Source organism: Bos mutus, chromosome 6, assembly GCF_027580195.1.
Source record: "Bos mutus isolate GX-2022 chromosome 6, NWIPB_WYAK_1.1, whole genome shotgun sequence".
Classification (NCBI taxonomy): Eukaryota; Metazoa; Chordata; class Mammalia; order Artiodactyla; family Bovidae; genus Bos; species Bos mutus.
In genome coordinates this window covers 69,112,746-69,129,412 of record NC_091622.1, presented here as the reverse complement: position 1 = coordinate 69,129,412, position 16,667 = coordinate 69,112,746, and the positions used below count along the sequence as shown (strand labels likewise).

Sequence of the window (16,667 nt, the reverse complement as noted above, 5' to 3'; positions counted from 1 at the left end):
TAGTCACCATGCTAATAATCCATTTTTAGTTAAATTTTTATATATTACATACCTATAATTTTAAAAGTACTAATCAAAAACATATAAATCTGTTTTTTAAAATTGAATTTATTCCTTACTCTATAAAAGAGGGCTGTTACTGAAATGTTGGGCAGTTTCCTTAACTAGAATCATTTTCTTATGAATTATTTAAAAATATATATGGATGTTTATGTATAAAAATTTTTTTCTGATCTTTAACCATATGCACATTGTATTTAAGAATTTTTAAAATCTTTGAATATATTTTTAACCAATCATTTAATAAATTTTTGTGTGTCTAATGTGCACAGACAGGATTCCAAGCAGTGGATGGTCTGCAGGGCTAGAGGCTGCAGAAAGGTCAAGGTGAAGGAGAGCCAGGGAAAGCCTCCAGGTTTGGTGGTTGAAGATCATGAGTGGCCGAGAGGACGCAGCTTCGGCAGAGTTGGCGGTGCGGGGGGGCGGGGGGTGGAGGGGGCGTGTTGTGAGGGCCATGAAGTCGAAGCAAAAGAGCCTACTTGTTGAGCAAAGGACAGAACTAGGATAATTATTAAAAGGTACAAAAGAGTCAAGAATTATTCAGCATAAAGGTAACTGGAATATGAATGTGTTGAGAGGAGACAGCGAGTAGGAAGATGAGCCTGAAGGTTCTGAAGGAAGGAGAACAGGAGAGCCCAGTTCTTAGACGGAAGAGGAGAGGGCAGAGTTAAGAGCATAGGTTACTGAAGTAACTGGGAAATCAGGAAAACCTATATTCCTTTGATGAGTAACTATCTACAGATAGACCTTTCAATGCAAGACTGTCATTTAAACTATTATGAAAGAGGTTCAAAATGTATAACTTGTACTCCAGGTGGAAATAGAACTGGGTTTAGATTCTGGCTTGGCTACTCATTAGCTGAGCAACCATGGGAACGTTATAACACCACAGGGCTTCAGTTTGCTTGTCTATAAAATGGGAACAAAGTAGACCTACCTCATCAGACTGTTTATGTGAGGACTCTAAGGAGGACTACACATACATGTCTGGATAATTATACATTCTCTATAGCTCTAGCAGAAATGAAACACACCCGTGTTACTTCAGTTGAGAATTCAGTGGGTTGAAATGATATTTTATTCATGTTCTATGGAGTCAGACCTCTGCCCCTTCCACCCTCTGGTGTAATGGAGATGAAGCTAGCCCTTGTTTAAGTCAAGCATTCACAGTGGCTGACCTGGACATCTTGCCATATGATGTATGCAGCATTGGGTGCTCTGTCTAGAATGGTGGATCCTGAGTGGTGACGTCAGCACACCATTTTGAAATCTCTTTCAGCCCCAAGTTTGGATAAGTTATTAAAGCTTTTTAAGACTGAATACCACCATACACCATGTCCCTTAATCTCTGGCTAATGAAAGGACAAGCTCTTTCCATCTTCATTGTACAACCATATTCACTTCTAGGCAAAATTCATGAAAACTCCCCTCCCAAAGAATAATGGTTTACTTCTAAGAGAAATGAAATTGTAAAAGAAAATGCTGCTGATTTCAAGTTAAATTAGATTTTTAAAACCCTATAACGTAGACAAGGGTGAGGGATCTTTCTGGCAACATATGTGACAGCTCCACTCGGTCACTCATTTCTCCAGCAATGCTGTTTTTTCCCCAGCAAATGCAAGAAACTGTGCTGTGCTAGAGGTATATGGTTTTCTCAGAAATTTTTCATTTACACTTTTAAACCTTTTCCTTCTCATGAGCATCCTTCTGTGTTTTCTTTACTGTATCCTGTTGTAATAAGAGGATTTTGTTTTTATACCGACTTGGAAAACTTCCTTCCTGGCATTCAGATCTCTCTCTTCAGATGTCAGGATGAGAGATAATGGTCCCTTGCCAGCCCTTGGGTGGGGGAGCAGTGGAGAGACAAGGGGAGCCCCAGTCTGCCCAGGCCAGCCAGGTTGGCGGTCTCCGTGGGTGAGAACGGCCCAGTGTGCGGCAACAGTACCTCACTGTTCCCTCCCGCAACGCCGGGCCATTAACATGCAAGGCCAGTGTTCTGAAAATTGTCAGTATTTTCCAATCGACACACTCGTTGAGGCGTCAGTCGGTTTTCTAAGGAACTTAGTCACTCAGAACAAAGTTGGGTCTATTGCAAATGCCAACTTTCTTGATCAAAATCCACTCTTCCTGGCTTGCAGTACGCCTAGGTCTTTCTGAAGCAAGTTCCATTCAATAGATTCCTTTTCATGAAAAACTAAAAATACAATAAGCCGTGATTTAAGAAAACGTCTGAGGAAATAGCGAAAGCATATAACTTAGTATAACTCGCCTATGAAAGAGATTTTGAAAACTGATTACCCTCCAGAGGCCTGTTTAAATAAAACCTGCATTTCCCAAAGTTGCTTGCATTAGATGGCATTAATATCTCAGAAATATTAGAACTTAAATGTTTAAAGTGATCTATGGTGGGGTCGGGGCAGACTGAGGGGGTTTCTGAGCCCAACTCCCTCACTCATTAATGAAGGGACAGAGCCAGAGAAGAGGAAAGGAAAGGACCACAGTGATTCACCCCAGATCAACATCGTATTCAGAGCCCAGCTCTTAACCCTGTGCTCATATCCTGTCATGTCATGGCCTCTGTCTTTTGAGGTGGGATCTGGGAAATCAAAGTAGAAAGAGAACTCATAATGTGATCTTTTCAAAAGTAGGAATTGGATTAACCCCTGGCCACTACCCAGTCCCCTGTTGTTCTAACTTTCTGTCTGCACCCATTATGTCCAATGAGGCCAGTATGGCCTGAATCTCTGCAAATTACAGAGAAAAATAAAATGAGCTCCCTGATCTTGAAAAACTCTCAGACTAGTACTAAAGACAAACAGATAAATAAACAACTGCAGTCTGGTGCTGTCATAGAATGATGTCCAATTTCTCTGTGGGTCAGAAGAGCCAAAGGACGGAAGGATATTCCGGACAGAGGGCGTTACAAGGGATATAATTGGACAGTTTAGGAGAATGGCTTCGGAGAAGGCAATGGTGACCCACTCCAGTACTCTTGCCTGGAAAATCTCATGGACGGAGGAGCCTAGTAGGCTGCAGTCCATGGGGTGGCTAAGAGTCAAACACGACTGAACGACTTCCCTTTCACTTTTCACTTTCACGCATTGGAGAAGGAAACGGCAACCCACTCCAGTTTTCTTCCCTGGAGAATCCCAGGGACTGGGGAGCCTGGTGGGCTGCCATCTATAGGATTGTGCAGTCAGACACGACTGAAGCGACTCAGCAGCAGCAGGAGAATGGCTTGGTCCTTCCCACTAGCTAGAGCTGTACTTTTGAAACTTTATTATACATGCAAATCACCTGAGGTTCTTGCTCAAATGCAGATTCTGATTCTGTAGTCAGGAGTGAGCTCTGAAACTCTGCATTGCTAAGGAGTTCCCAGGCGATGTCAGTATGCTCTTTGCCCCCTTTGAGTAGCAGAGGCTATAGGAGAGATGAGGTGGGAACAGAAGTAGGAGCTGGTTAGTAAAGTGTTTTAAAAGTCATGCTATAGAATTTGGATTCTCTCCTGAAAGTAACAGGAGTAACCAAAATATTTGAATAACCTCAAACTGATGGCTTTCTAAGTTTATTGGAAGCCCAATAAGGTATTTCCCCCAGGAAGCTTTCTCACTCTTCCCTGGGAGGAGCATCATGTGCATACCTTAATTTAGAACCAGCTGTACTATAAGGTAACACTGAGCTACCCTTCTATCAAATTCACTTGATTCTAAACCCTGGAAGGACAGTGATGTCTTTTTCAGTATTGAAGGCTCAGATAGAAATCATCAAACTCCTGCCACTGTATCTGACTCATAGGGGTTTATTTATAAACTGTGATCCTATGACATTCTTGCTCTGGATCAGTGATTTTCAAATATTCACATGCATCAAAATGATAGAAGGCTTGTTAAGTCAGAAATTGCTGGATCCCACCCTCAGAGTTTGTGCTGCAGTAATTCTGGACTAGAGCCCAAGAGTTTGTACTTCTCACATACTCACATGTGATGCAGACGCAGTTGGTCTGGGGACCACATTTTGAGAACCACTGGTCCAGAGGAGATCATGAATTACTTCCTACAAGTTGTACTAACAAATGAGATAAAGCAAATTACTGCCTTAAAAGCATGGCCCCTAAGCCGTGGAATCTTGAGCAATTAGTTAACATCTTCAAGCTTCAGAGTACTCATCCATAAAATGAAGATGGTAATTCTAGCACCTACCCCCTAGGACCAATGTGAGGATTCATTGAGCTAATATATATGTATATAATATATAGAAAACACTCAGGAATCACAGATAATAATTGTCATTGCTAAAAGAACTCACCTCACTTGCTGATGGCTCAGAGAGAATAAAACAGCTTCTTAGCAAAGCTAAAATGTGCTTCCCTGATGGCTCAGAAGGTAAAGAATCTGACTGTAATGCAGGAGACCCAGGTTCAGTCCCTGGGTCGGGAAGATCCCCTGGAGGAGGGAATGGCAACCCACTCCAATATTCTTGCCTGGAGAATCCCCATGGACAGAGGAGCCTGGTGGGTTACAGTCCATGGGTCACAAAGAGTCGGATATGACTTAGTGACTAATACTTTCACGTTACAAGTAAACTTGGCAAATGTGAGTTTTACCCCTCTTCTTTGAAATCTGTAGAAATACAATAGCTCCTGTTGCATTTTTGTAAGCACAGTTTTCAAATTTTTAATCTGTAAAACATTAGCTAACCCCACATTTGTTAAAAAGATTTATACTTCACACTCATCATGATGGCTATAATAAAAAAAAAAGTGAAAATATTAGTCTCTCAGTCATGTCCGACTCTTTGCAACACATGGACTGTAGCCCACCAGGCTCCTCTGTCCATGGAATTCTCCAGGCAAGAATACTGGAGTGGGTAGCCATTCCCTTCTCCAGGGGATCTTCTGACACTGGGATCAAACTGGGTCTCCTGCACTACAGGTGGATTCTTTACCATCTGAGCTACCAGGGAAGCCCTATAATAAGAAAGTGGATAATAACACACATTGATGAAATTGGAACCTTCATACACTGCTGGTGGGAATGTAAAATGGTTCAAACACTTTGGAAAACAGTTTGGCTGTTCCTTAAATTGTTTAACACAGTGTAATGATTTGGCCCAGAAATTTCATTTCTAGGTAGAATTGATGGAGAAGGTGATGGCACCCCACTCCAGTACTCTTGCCTGGAAAATCCCATGGATGGAAGAGCCTGGTAGGCTGCAGTCCACGGGGTCACTAAGAGTCGGACACGACTGAACGACTTCACTTTCACTTTTCTCTTTCATGCATTGGAGAAGGAAATGGCAACCCATTCCAGTGTTCTTGCCTGGAGAATCCCAGGGATGGGGGAGCCTGGTGGGCTGCCGTCTATGGGGTCGCACAGAGTCGGACACGACTGAAGTGACTTAGCAGCAGCAGGTAGAACTGAAAACATATGATCTCACAAAAACTTTTACATGTTCATAATAGTATTGTTCATAGTAGCTAAAATGTGGAAAGAACCCAAAGTCCCATCTATTGATGAATATGTAATTAAAGAAAATGTAGTATATATCCATACAAGGGAAGAGCAGTCAACCTTAAAAAGGAGTGAAGTTCTGATACATGCTACAACATGGATAAAGCTTTGATAACATTATGCCAAGTGAAAGAAGTCTGATACAAAAGGCCACATATATTGTATAAATGAGTCCATTTATATAAAATGTCCAAAAGAGGCAAGTCCGTGGAGACAGAATGCTTTGTTGGGGCTGGGAAAAGAGGGGAATGGGGAGTGGCTGATAATGGCATGGAAATTCTCTGGGGAATGATGAAAATGTTCTGGAATTAGTGGTGATTAAGAGTGGTAACAAACAGTCTTGTGATAATAATAAAGAGCATTGGACTGTATGCTTAAAATGATGAATTTCAGTGTGTAAATTATATCTCAATATAAAAAATTATTTAAGACGCTATAATCCTACTTGGTGAGAAAAACATTTTCATCCTAGAGGGGCACTGTCCCACAAGATAGCCACTGGTTACATGTGGCTCTTGAACGCTTGAAATGTGGCTAGTCCAAAGTGAACTGTGCTATAAGTGTGAAATGCACACTGCAATTGAAAGTACATTTTTAAAATTGAAATGATTCTATTTTGGATACATTTAGTTAAATAAAATATAATGGTAAAATTAACTTACCTGTTTGTTTTTACCTTGTAAAATGTGGCCACTAGAAAATCTAAAATTCTGTAGGTGGCTCTCGTTTGTGGCTCACATGATCCTTCGATTGGCCTGATCTGCCTCCAAGGTCCTCCTCACTGGGTTCGAGGCTTTGTCGAGACACATGAAAGTATTTGCATCTGGGGTTAGTGAATCTGAAGCTGGTCCTTTTCCTTTACATAAAGGGCTTTGTACCCAGGACTTGATTAGCTCTGTTCCATCAGCATGACTCAACACATGTAAACAGGGCAATTCAATGGATGCTTCCAGTTTTTGTTCTTTGAGTAGAAGGCCACCTGCAAAAACAGAGCCTTGTTATCTCAAAGAGCAAGGTCCTGGACCATTATTATTTTAGAAAGTACTTTTTGTGTCTCTTGCTAATGAACTACACAGCAAGTCATCTGAAAAAGAAATTTTTAAGGCATAATTTCTTTCCTCTTCACAGTTAATTTTTTTTCAAGGCTCAAGTCCTATGTCAAAGTTTTCTTAGCCTAGGTATAAATTTCTAGATACCGGTGAAAATTGGTCATAAGAATTCTTTGGAAAGGGGAAATTGCTTTTAAATAAACTGAAGACAAGGATTTATTTGGTAGGCAAAGTAGTTAAGAGCAAATTATTTAAATATTGCAGGAATGTCTATCAGTAAGTTAAGTAGGTTAATTGCTTTTAAAAATTGTAATTTTTATTATAAATGCTCTTTTGAAAACAACAATATATGCTCTTTTGAAAAATTTAAAAAACAACAAAAATCAAAGAGAAGTAAATAGCCAACACTCCTAATCATACTACCAGAGATATTCATTGTTAATATATACTAATAGATGTTTATCCTCCTGGGGACAGAAAGGTTCAAATTATCCTATATAGAGAAAACTGGCCCCAGTTCTATTAACTTTTGGTCAAAAAATAGTAAAACAGTGATTTTTCATCCAATAAAAATAATCCTATTGGCACTCTAAATTTTGAGAAGATAAATCCAATTTTTATAAGTTTGGTTATAATATTCCCGTGCTACAGTTTACTTGCTGGGCTGAATGTAATCCTTTAGCCTTTACTTCAATAAAACAAGAAAGATATTAACACACATCAAAGATGTGGGTGGGCATGTCTATACATTTTTCTCCTCTCTTCACAAACAAGGTTGTATAAAAATATTTACTGCTTCCCCATAGGCTCATGTATGTGGTGTAGTGTCCACGTCATGAGGCAGAAGGATGGATTATTCACTGGAGTTTTTATGGACCCACATTCAAGTATTTCCCCAGCTGTGTTTACAGCTTTGGGTTTCTAAGCCTCTTGAAAAGTAATCAGTTTTGATCATCTTAAATCCCAAAGTAAATTTTCTTTTCTGGAGATTATTCTAGTTGCTAACACAGGTTAGTCTGGCCTATTGAGCCATCTTTTAGTGCTGTAACATCCAAACATGAAAGCTGTGGTTTTGCTTCAAGGAAACAGGGAGCTTTGAAATATGACTCAGATTCTTCCCTACAAGAGGTGAGGTCTCAGAAATGCTTTGCTCTTTTTTAAATTGTATCTTGTCTTATTCTCTGGTCATTTCATTTTATAAGGCTGGTCACTTCAAAATAGTGTAAATACCCTTAAAGCCAAGTTCTCATATAATGCTATTTTTTGTATTAGTTTATATGTTTTAAAACTTTGTGTGTACAACTGCAGTAATGCCGTCAGTAATACTTGTTCTTGACTAATGAGAAGTACAGTGATACTTAAAACTTTGGGGATTGTCATAGGTTATTTCTTGTTAGATAACTTTTATAAATTACTGTGTTTAATATTCTTTAGTTTAAACCTTTCTGCTGTAACCATTTTAGCTACAAAAAGCCAGAATGTTTGCTAAAAGCAGGAAAGCTAAGACTTTACCATGTAACTGTGCTAGCTTGAGCAGATAAGTGCATCTGTGCCTCAGTTGCCTTATGGAAATAATAATTAACTAATTGACTCAATTAGCTAATTTATGTAAAGTGAATAGTGTGATGACTGATATATTGATAAGTGCCAGTAAACTTTAGCTGCTGCTCCTGCCACCAGTAACTATAGTCAGAGTCATGTCCAACCCTTTGTGACCCCATGGACCATAAGCCCACCAGGCTCCTCTATCCATAGGATTTCCCAGGCAAGAATACTGGAGTGGATTGCCATTTCCTTCTCCAAGGGATCTTCCTCAACCAGGGATTGAACCTGGGTCTCCTGCATTACAGGCAGATTCTTTACCACCTAAGCTCCCAGGGAAGCCCATAGTCAGAACAGTCTTGTCCAATGACATCAGTTCCTCCACCAAGTGGAGACGGGCTCACTTCTTCCAGACTGGCAACTGTGAGAACTTTCTATGTGGAAAAGTGAAGTGACAAGGGATCATCTGCCGGGCTGTCCAGGTAAGCCAAATTACCCGCAAGTCACCATTTGTTCAGTGACACATGTAAACACTAAGAAAATGAGATGAAAGCGGCAGCAGGTGTCTCACGAGACACTTAATTTGGTCAACAAATGCTGACCATCCATGGGTCATATGGTGCTGTTCTGGGTATGGGATACTGAAGAGCAGACACGTAAGACGTACTGCCTGCCTTTAGAACCTTCTGTCTCTAAGGAACTTTTAAATGCACGGTACTTAGGAGTTATTTGTATCCATGAAGAGAATGTATTTTCCAACATTTCTAAGGAAAAATATTTAAAAGGAGCCCCATTATACACAGAACACTAGAAAAAGAGAAAGAAAAGATAGACACTCAGTTAAAATATCCAAGCGTCTATCTTCATCACTATTGCTGTTACGATAAACTGCTTCAAACTCAGTGACTAAACCAACAATCCTCTGTTATTTCTCATAATTCTGGGAGTTGGCTGAGCTCTCCCACTCTGGATTTTGCCTGAGATCACTCGCGAGCCTGCCTTCAGCTTCCAGGCCTGAGATGGCCTGACTCCCACATCAGGGAGTTGGTGCTGCCCATTGGTGAGAGCCTCTGTTCTCTTCCAAAGGCCTCTCATTCACCAGTAGACTTGCCTGAGCTTAACAGCATGGCCATCTCAGGGTCCCAGGAGGGTAAGAGTGGAGGCTGCCAAGCCCCTCAGTGCCTAGGCTCTGGAACTCCCACAACATCCTGAGACCTGGGCAGGTTGATTCACGGGGGTGGGGACATGGTCCCTAATTCTCATTGGGAGAAGCATATCATATTGCAAAGGGGTTGGACACAGCATCAGTTAACTGCTGCATAACAAACCACCCCAAAAGTTAAAGGCCTAAGACTAACCTCCCACAGCCCATTCACCTCTCTTTAACTTGTGTCATGTTCTCTTCAGTGGCATGTGTAATTATCCCTCCTGTTTCTGCAGTTCATCAGTTTGAAATGTCATGACAAAGTTAGGGTCAATGACTTGAGGAAAAAAGAAAACTACACTTCTTCCTCACTCTGAGAGTTCAAAAGCAGATGAATGCATTGAGGAATAGCTCCAGAAGTCAACTTGGGATAAGATGAAGAGAGGACATGTTTCATTAAGAAGAGGAGCCAGATTCGGAGGCGGGGCCACAGCCTGGGGTCCTCCCTGCACCTGGAGCTTCCTTTGAAGTGAAGGAAATTGCTCCACCACGAGGAGGCGGAGGGAGGCGGACAGATGGGAGCACGGAATGTAAAACTAGTAAACGTTCTGTACACACCCAGGGGGCAGTCAACAGCGTAGGCTGACTAATAGTAGCTCCAGTTCGTTTTCTTGGCTTCTGGTATTTTACCTCATATTTGATGCTGAAGAAGTTCACAATTTAGACAATCTTTAAAGTTCTTGGACTTATGATCTAAAGAACAACTGGTCATTTTCCAGAACCCTCACCTTCTGCTTCTCTGTTGTGAGGAGAGAACCATGGTCTGACACTCCTAGAGAAGTAGCCCCAAATCGTGTATTTGCTTTAGTTACAAAGGTTAACCTAGGAGTCACTTCACAGAAGGAAGTACAGACAAAAAGCAACAGAAGTAGAAACCCCGAAGGATATGCATTTCCAGAAGGATGTTGGAGCCTTTCTGAGTGCTGTTTCTGAGATGAGACACTGTGCCGAGAGGGGTGTGTTAGTTGCTCAGTCATGTCTGACTCTCTGTGATGCCATGGACTGTAGCCCATCAGGCTCCATTGTCCATGGGATTTTCCAGGCAAGAATACTAGAGTGGGGTGCATTTCATAAGTCTTTGGATTAAGAATGGGAATCCCAGAAGCAGAAATTCTTTCCTGAGGAATGTGTCGGTGCAGGGATACAAATGGAGCAACCAGTGTTTCTAGAAAGGAAGAAGTTTTAAGGGAGACAGAATCCTTCAAACTGGCTGGCTGAGGTCTTTATGTCTGAACAGTACAGACTCATGTATTTTCACAAATGCATGTATGAGATCAGTTTAAACATAGGTGTGTGGTTGTGTGGGTGGTCTTTTTGCTTGTTTTCCTTTTTATAGACTTGGTGCTTCCTCTTCTCTTACATGCGTATATATCAATTCCCAACCCACCCACCTACACAGATAACCGATATTAATAATCTAATATGTATCTTTCCTAGTTTCACTGATGACTGTATAGTCATATAAAATGTATGCCTACACACACATGCACTTTTGATAATTGTTTGACAAAAACAGAAAAATATTACCCTTATTTTTCCTGCATTGTGCTTTATTCAGTCAATAATACTTTCTGAAACTTCCTGTCAACTAGCAGAACTCTGTCCTTCTTTTTGATAGCCCTGTTGTTCAACCACAGTTTATTCAATCACTCTCCTATTGCCAGAAACATTGTAGCTTTCAGAGACAATTTGCAAAAAAGAACTAAAACAATCCTCCCCTTCCAAAAAAACACTTATATAAATCCTTAGGTTCTAGCAACTACATCTATTGGGAGTGTTTCCCAGGAAGAATATTGCTGGCCTGTAAAGTATGTGTATTTTAAATTTTAGTAGGTATTGCGATACCGCTTCCCCAAGAGGCTATAGCATTTCTCATTCTGACTATGAAAGTGATCTCTTTCCTACAACCCTGCCAGCAAGAAGTGCTTCAGATCTTTTAAGTTTTAGAAAATCTGGTAGGTACAAAATGGTAAGTGAAAGTGAAGTTGCTCAGTCATGTCCGACTCTTTGCGACCCCATGGACTGTAGCCTACCAGGCTCCTCTGTCCATGGGATTTTCCAGGCAATAGTACTGAAGTGGATTGCCATTTCCTTCTCCAGGGGGTCTTCCTGACCCAGGGATTGAACCCAGGTCTCCCGCATTGTAGACAGACGCTTTATCATCTGAGACGCCAGGGAAGTCATCTCATCATTGATTTGCATTCCCCTCACTTTGGGTGAACTTGAACATCTTTCCGTGTTTCTTAGCCATTGGATTTGCTTTTCAACGAGTTGCCCATTCATATGCTATGCCCATTTTCCTACTTGTTTGTTCTCATTCCTCTTGTCAAATTACAGTAAATATTTGTATATTATACAAGTGAAATAAACTATCTACACAATATGTATTTCTGCAAACCTACCATGGTTGATGATATTTTTACAATAGCTTTGCCTTGAAGTTATAATTTCAGAGTTAAATATGCCTGCCTTTTCTCTCATAGCATTTGACTTCTCAGTTTGGATCAGGAAACTTTTCCTGCACAATGTAGTACATATAATCTAGATTCTTCTTGCAAGAGCTTTGCTTTACCTTTCTATTTTTACTGGTGCATTTTACTCGTCTATTTGTACCTTTAGATATACAATAAAATTGGGATCAAATAAGGTACCTATCTGAATACAACGCCTGCTAGAGAGTTCTGGTAACTGGTGAGGACGTCTCCGTCCCCATGCTTACTTTTCTAAAATTACCTACCTTTTCTTCAGTATTTCATTTTTTTTTCTAGAAACGATAAAATCATCTTATTTAATTGCCAAAGCCTAACAAACCAAAATACCCACCTTGCTGTGAGTGTTAGTGAAATACATACACAATTTGAGGGAATATTTTTATGGCATTGAGTCTTCTCATCCAAAAATATGGCATGTCTGTCCATTTCTCCTTTTACATACATATTTTAGTATGATTTTGTTATTTCCTTTTTTTTGTTGTATCTAAGTATTCCATAGGGGTTGACTTGGAATGTTTTTTTCCATTCCTATTTTATTACTAGAGAAAAGTTAATGATTTTTGTTTTTTGCATATTTTTGGATCCGTCTACTTTACAAAATTCTCTCCTTAAATCTAGGAGATTTTTACCAGATTCCTTTGGGTTTTCTAACTTTACAATCATATCATCTGCAAAAATAGATAATTTTTCCTCTTCTTTCCCAATTTTTCTCCAGTTTTCAAATTTGTTGCCATAAAGTTTTAAATTATATTCTCTTTTAATACTCTTGGTCATTTTAATATTTGATCTTTCTACTTTCTGATCTTTTATAATTTTGCTTTTTTTCCTTTTAAAAAATTAGATTGTTTATCAAGTGGATAGAATTTTAATATAATAAGATTTTAAATTTATTTATATACTTTATTACTTTTCTCCTATTAAGATTTTACCTTTATTCAGTTCAGTTCAGTTCAATTCAATCGCTCAGTTGTGTCCAACTCTTTGTGACCCCATGAATTGCAGCACGCCAGGCCTCCCTGTCCATCACCAACTCCTGGAGTTCACTCAGACTCACGTCCATCGAGTCAGTGATGCCATCCAGCCATCTCATCTTCTGTCGTCCCCTTCTCCTCCTGCCCCCAATCCCTCCCAGCATCAGAGTCTTTTCCAATGAGTCAACTCTTTGCATGAGGTGGCCAAAGTTTATTAATCATTCTTTATTGTTATTTTTCTAATTTCTTAGAATGTAGACTTAGTTGCTTTACTTCTCATCTTTATTCTTTCACAAGGAAGGCCTTTTGACTGTAAAATTTCTACAACTCTATGAAATTAAAGTAGAAAAATTGTACAGTCAAAAGGCCTTCCTAGTGAAAGAAGGTCAGTAATTTCCCTTTTGATTTCTTCAAGTCAATTGTTTTCTAACTATTTTTTCATTTTCAAGAAGACAATTTTTGGCCATCTTTTGATAATTTTTTTTTTTACTAATTGAATTAGGATCAGATAATGTGACCTATAAAATCTTTGTTTTTTGAATTTCTGAAGCTTTTTTTTTTTGCCAGCTATATGATCAGTCTTTATAAATGTTCTATAGACACATAAAAAGTAATGAAAATTATCTATATTTGAAATGTAGGGTATTCTCCAGTTATTGTGTGTGGAAGCAGTATGGCACATAGATTAAAAGCAAAGAATAGAGGAAAATGTCTACTTTCAATCTCGAACTTACCATATGACCTTGACTGTGTTTGTAAGACATAAATAATAATGGTATTTACCTCATAGGGTATTTGAGAGAATTAAATTATTTAATATTCTTAAGTACTTAGAATAGAAATTAGCACATACCAAATGCTATATAATTAATTTTGTAAACAAAAAGAATTCATATATGTCAGTTCATATATGTCCTTATTTCTTCTTTTCTACAGAATTGCCCAATACAGTCCAAAGAGATATATATTGGGTTTATTTAAGTTTTTGGTGTTTTTAAGGATGGCTCTGTATCAAAACATTGTAAGTGAAAGTGAAAGTCACTCAGTCATGTCCAACTCTTTGTCACCCCATGGACTGTCCATGGAATTCTCCAGGCCAGAATACAGGAGTGGGTAACCTATCCCTTCTCCAGGGGATCTTCCCGACTCAGGAATCAAACCAGGGTATCCTGCACTGCAGGCAGATTCTTTACCAACTGAGCTATGAGGGAAGTCCTTACCAAAACATCGTTCTGATTCTATTTTAAATTTCAAATTATTAAAGTGATAGATTTTAAAACGTAATCCTTTTTTTCTTCTTTAGATTTTCATTTTACTTCCTTGAATTTTTTCTTATCTCTATTACTTATTTTTTACATTTGATGCACAATTTAAAATTTCTTTGCCCTTTAATAAACTTAGTCTCAGTCTCATTCTTCCTTAATTAGGTTGCCTTTTCTCCCAAATCATACATAAATAACCATTCTCCTTATGCTTTAGAATGCTGGATTTCCTTCAGAGCAGTTCAGGCAAATTAAGTAGCCTGTGTAATCAGATTGGATTACAGGTGTGTTCCCAAAATGACATTAAAGTGTACTGAGTTCTGTAGTCAGTTCATTCTTACAATTTCCAGTGTCCTTCATTTTTTGTGTAAGTCCAAGTTTTGTCTCATATCATATTCCTTCTGCCTAAAGAAATCCCTTTAAAATTTCTTATAGTTCATGTCTGTTAATAATGAATGACCTAGGTCTTTGTTTTTCTGAAAAGTCTCAATTTCCCTTCATATTTGTATAGAATTTGGGATTGACAATTTTCCCCTTCTAGCATTTTAAAGATATTCCTCTGCAGCCTTAAGCTTTATTCCTTTCTCATGAGAAGTCTGATCTTTCTTATCTTCCTTCCATAGACCTGAACCATGAGGAAGGCTTTCTCCTACCTTCTACTCCACCATTGTCAAATCTAATCATTGAAAACAGCTTACCAACAGGGGCCATTTCCAAAGGTAAGCAGAAGGCCAGGGCAGACTCCGAGCTAGAGACAGTATGCTTTTCAAGGGCTGTAGAGTCGTATTGTAGTAGTGCTCAGTCGTGTCCGACTCTTTGCAACCCCATGGACTGTAGCCCCCCAGGCTCTTCTGTCCATGGGGATTCTCCAGGCAAGAACACTGGAGTGGGTTGTTGTTCCCTTCTCCAGGAGATCTTGCCAACCCAGGGATCAAACACACGAATCTTGCATCTCCTGCATTGGCAGGCAGATTCTTTGCCACTAACTCCACCTGGAAGCCCAGGGGGTGTGGGTGCAGCCATTACCATGCAGGAGAGAAGCAATGATTAGAACTCTGAGAGAAAGAGAGCTTGTGCCCTATGTCAGAAAATGCACCACTCCATTACCCTGGAAGGGGAGTTTAAATGCATGGAAGAAAACATGTTACTTCCCTCAGAATTCTATACCTCCAAAGCATCATCTTTTCAAGTTTCCTGCTTGTGCATCTCTCTTTTCTTGGAAGAAGTAACCCATGACCTGCTATTTCCCACCCAAGCGGTTCAGGCCCATTCCAGACATGAACACAGATTTTCAGTCTCGAGGAATTAAATGAAAGAAAAATTAGTCTGTCTCTGCCTTTGGACTGATATTTATAATTCATTTCTGGTGTAAGAAATAACAAATCCAGCTAGCCTAAGTACACCTCGGATATGAAGTATGCTCACATGCCATTTGGAGCTCTAGTTAAACTTGGCCTGAACCCCAGTACCACCTCCTACGAGAGTTCAGAGTCCTTGGTACAATCTCTGAGGGTCCTGGGTTCCTTTGTCTTACGTCTCCCTCTCTCCAGCTCCTACATCCACGTGGGCTCTGCTAGTTCTGCTTAAGTCTAGACAGTTTATCAGTTTGCCCCCAAATACCCCCATTACTTCAGTATGTTGTGAGTATAAAAACTTTAATAACAGGTCACATATCATTTGGTCTCCATTTATTTTTTCTTCAAACACTCTTCAGTTTAAGGAGGATGTCCTGGGCTTATGATAAGAGAACAGAGAAGTCCACCAGCAGTAGTTGCTGGTATATTTTTAGTGGGAGGGTAAGGGAAAAGTAATATAAATTCTTTCCTAGGGAGAGTACAGCAAAAATCAGCAGCTCATCAGAAACTTGGAATGGACATAGCCTCAAGTGATAAATTGCCCTCCACCAAATTCATAGAACAAGAAATGGATTTGAGCAGCTCCCCTGACTTCAGCACTACCACCATCTGTGAGAATTGTTAATACGTGTGGAGGCCCCATGTTGCAGTGAATGGCCATCAGAAATAAATTACTTTCCATTTGTGAAAACATTGCCAAATATTCTAGGCAAATATGATTGTCCGTATAATTGGGTTGATTTTCAAAATATTTAGTAATCAGTACAGCAGAGGCATCAACCAATCTGGATAGATCTGACCAATCATTAGAGATGTTAGGAGTAAGGACCCACTACAGCCCCATAGTGGACACCAGCTGAATACCTACCCTGCCTACAACTTAATAACAACTCTGCTAATTCATATCATTTTATACCCAGATGCTTCTTTCTCCTTCCCTTTCCCAACTATATTTAACTGGCCAAAAAATTTTATGGAAAAACATTTTGGCCAACCCAATACTTTGTTCATTCATTCATCTATCCATCTATTCAAAAAAGATATCATTAAGCTCCTCCACGTGCTTTCCCAAACTTTCTCGGCTCCTGTCCCATCATCCCTCGTACAGGTATCTTCCCTAATTAAATCCTTGTGTGCTTAGCCTCATCCTGGCATCTGTTTCTCACAAGACCCAGACTAACTCCTAATGGTGGTATCACAGTCACAGACAACAGAGTAGTTT

At 39.6% G+C, this 16,667-nt stretch overlaps 1 protein-coding gene and 1 long non-coding RNA gene across 6 annotated transcripts in view; one reads left to right on the top strand and one right to left on the bottom strand.

Moving 5' to 3' along the window:
* LNX1 (ligand of numb-protein X 1) overlaps positions 1 to 16,667 on the top strand; it is a 187,325-nt gene that overhangs the window by 29,815 nt on the left and 140,843 nt on the right. Inside the window, exon 2 of one of the 5 annotated variants that reach the window (XM_070372397.1) lies at positions 14,714 to 14,809. The exons of the other annotated variants lie outside the window; for them this stretch is intronic. The gene's annotated coding sequence lies outside the window, so the exon portion shown is untranslated. The remainder of the gene's footprint in view (positions 1 to 14,713; positions 14,810 to 16,667) is intronic. 5 annotated transcript variants of the gene reach the window in all.
* On the bottom strand, positions 622 to 6,470 carry LOC138988307 (uncharacterized). Its single transcript, XR_011464620.1, has 3 exons — positions 6,233 to 6,470; positions 3,358 to 3,480; positions 622 to 2,254 (listed from the first exon to the last, which is right to left on the bottom strand). It is a non-coding gene; the product is annotated as an uncharacterized lncRNA (long non-coding RNA).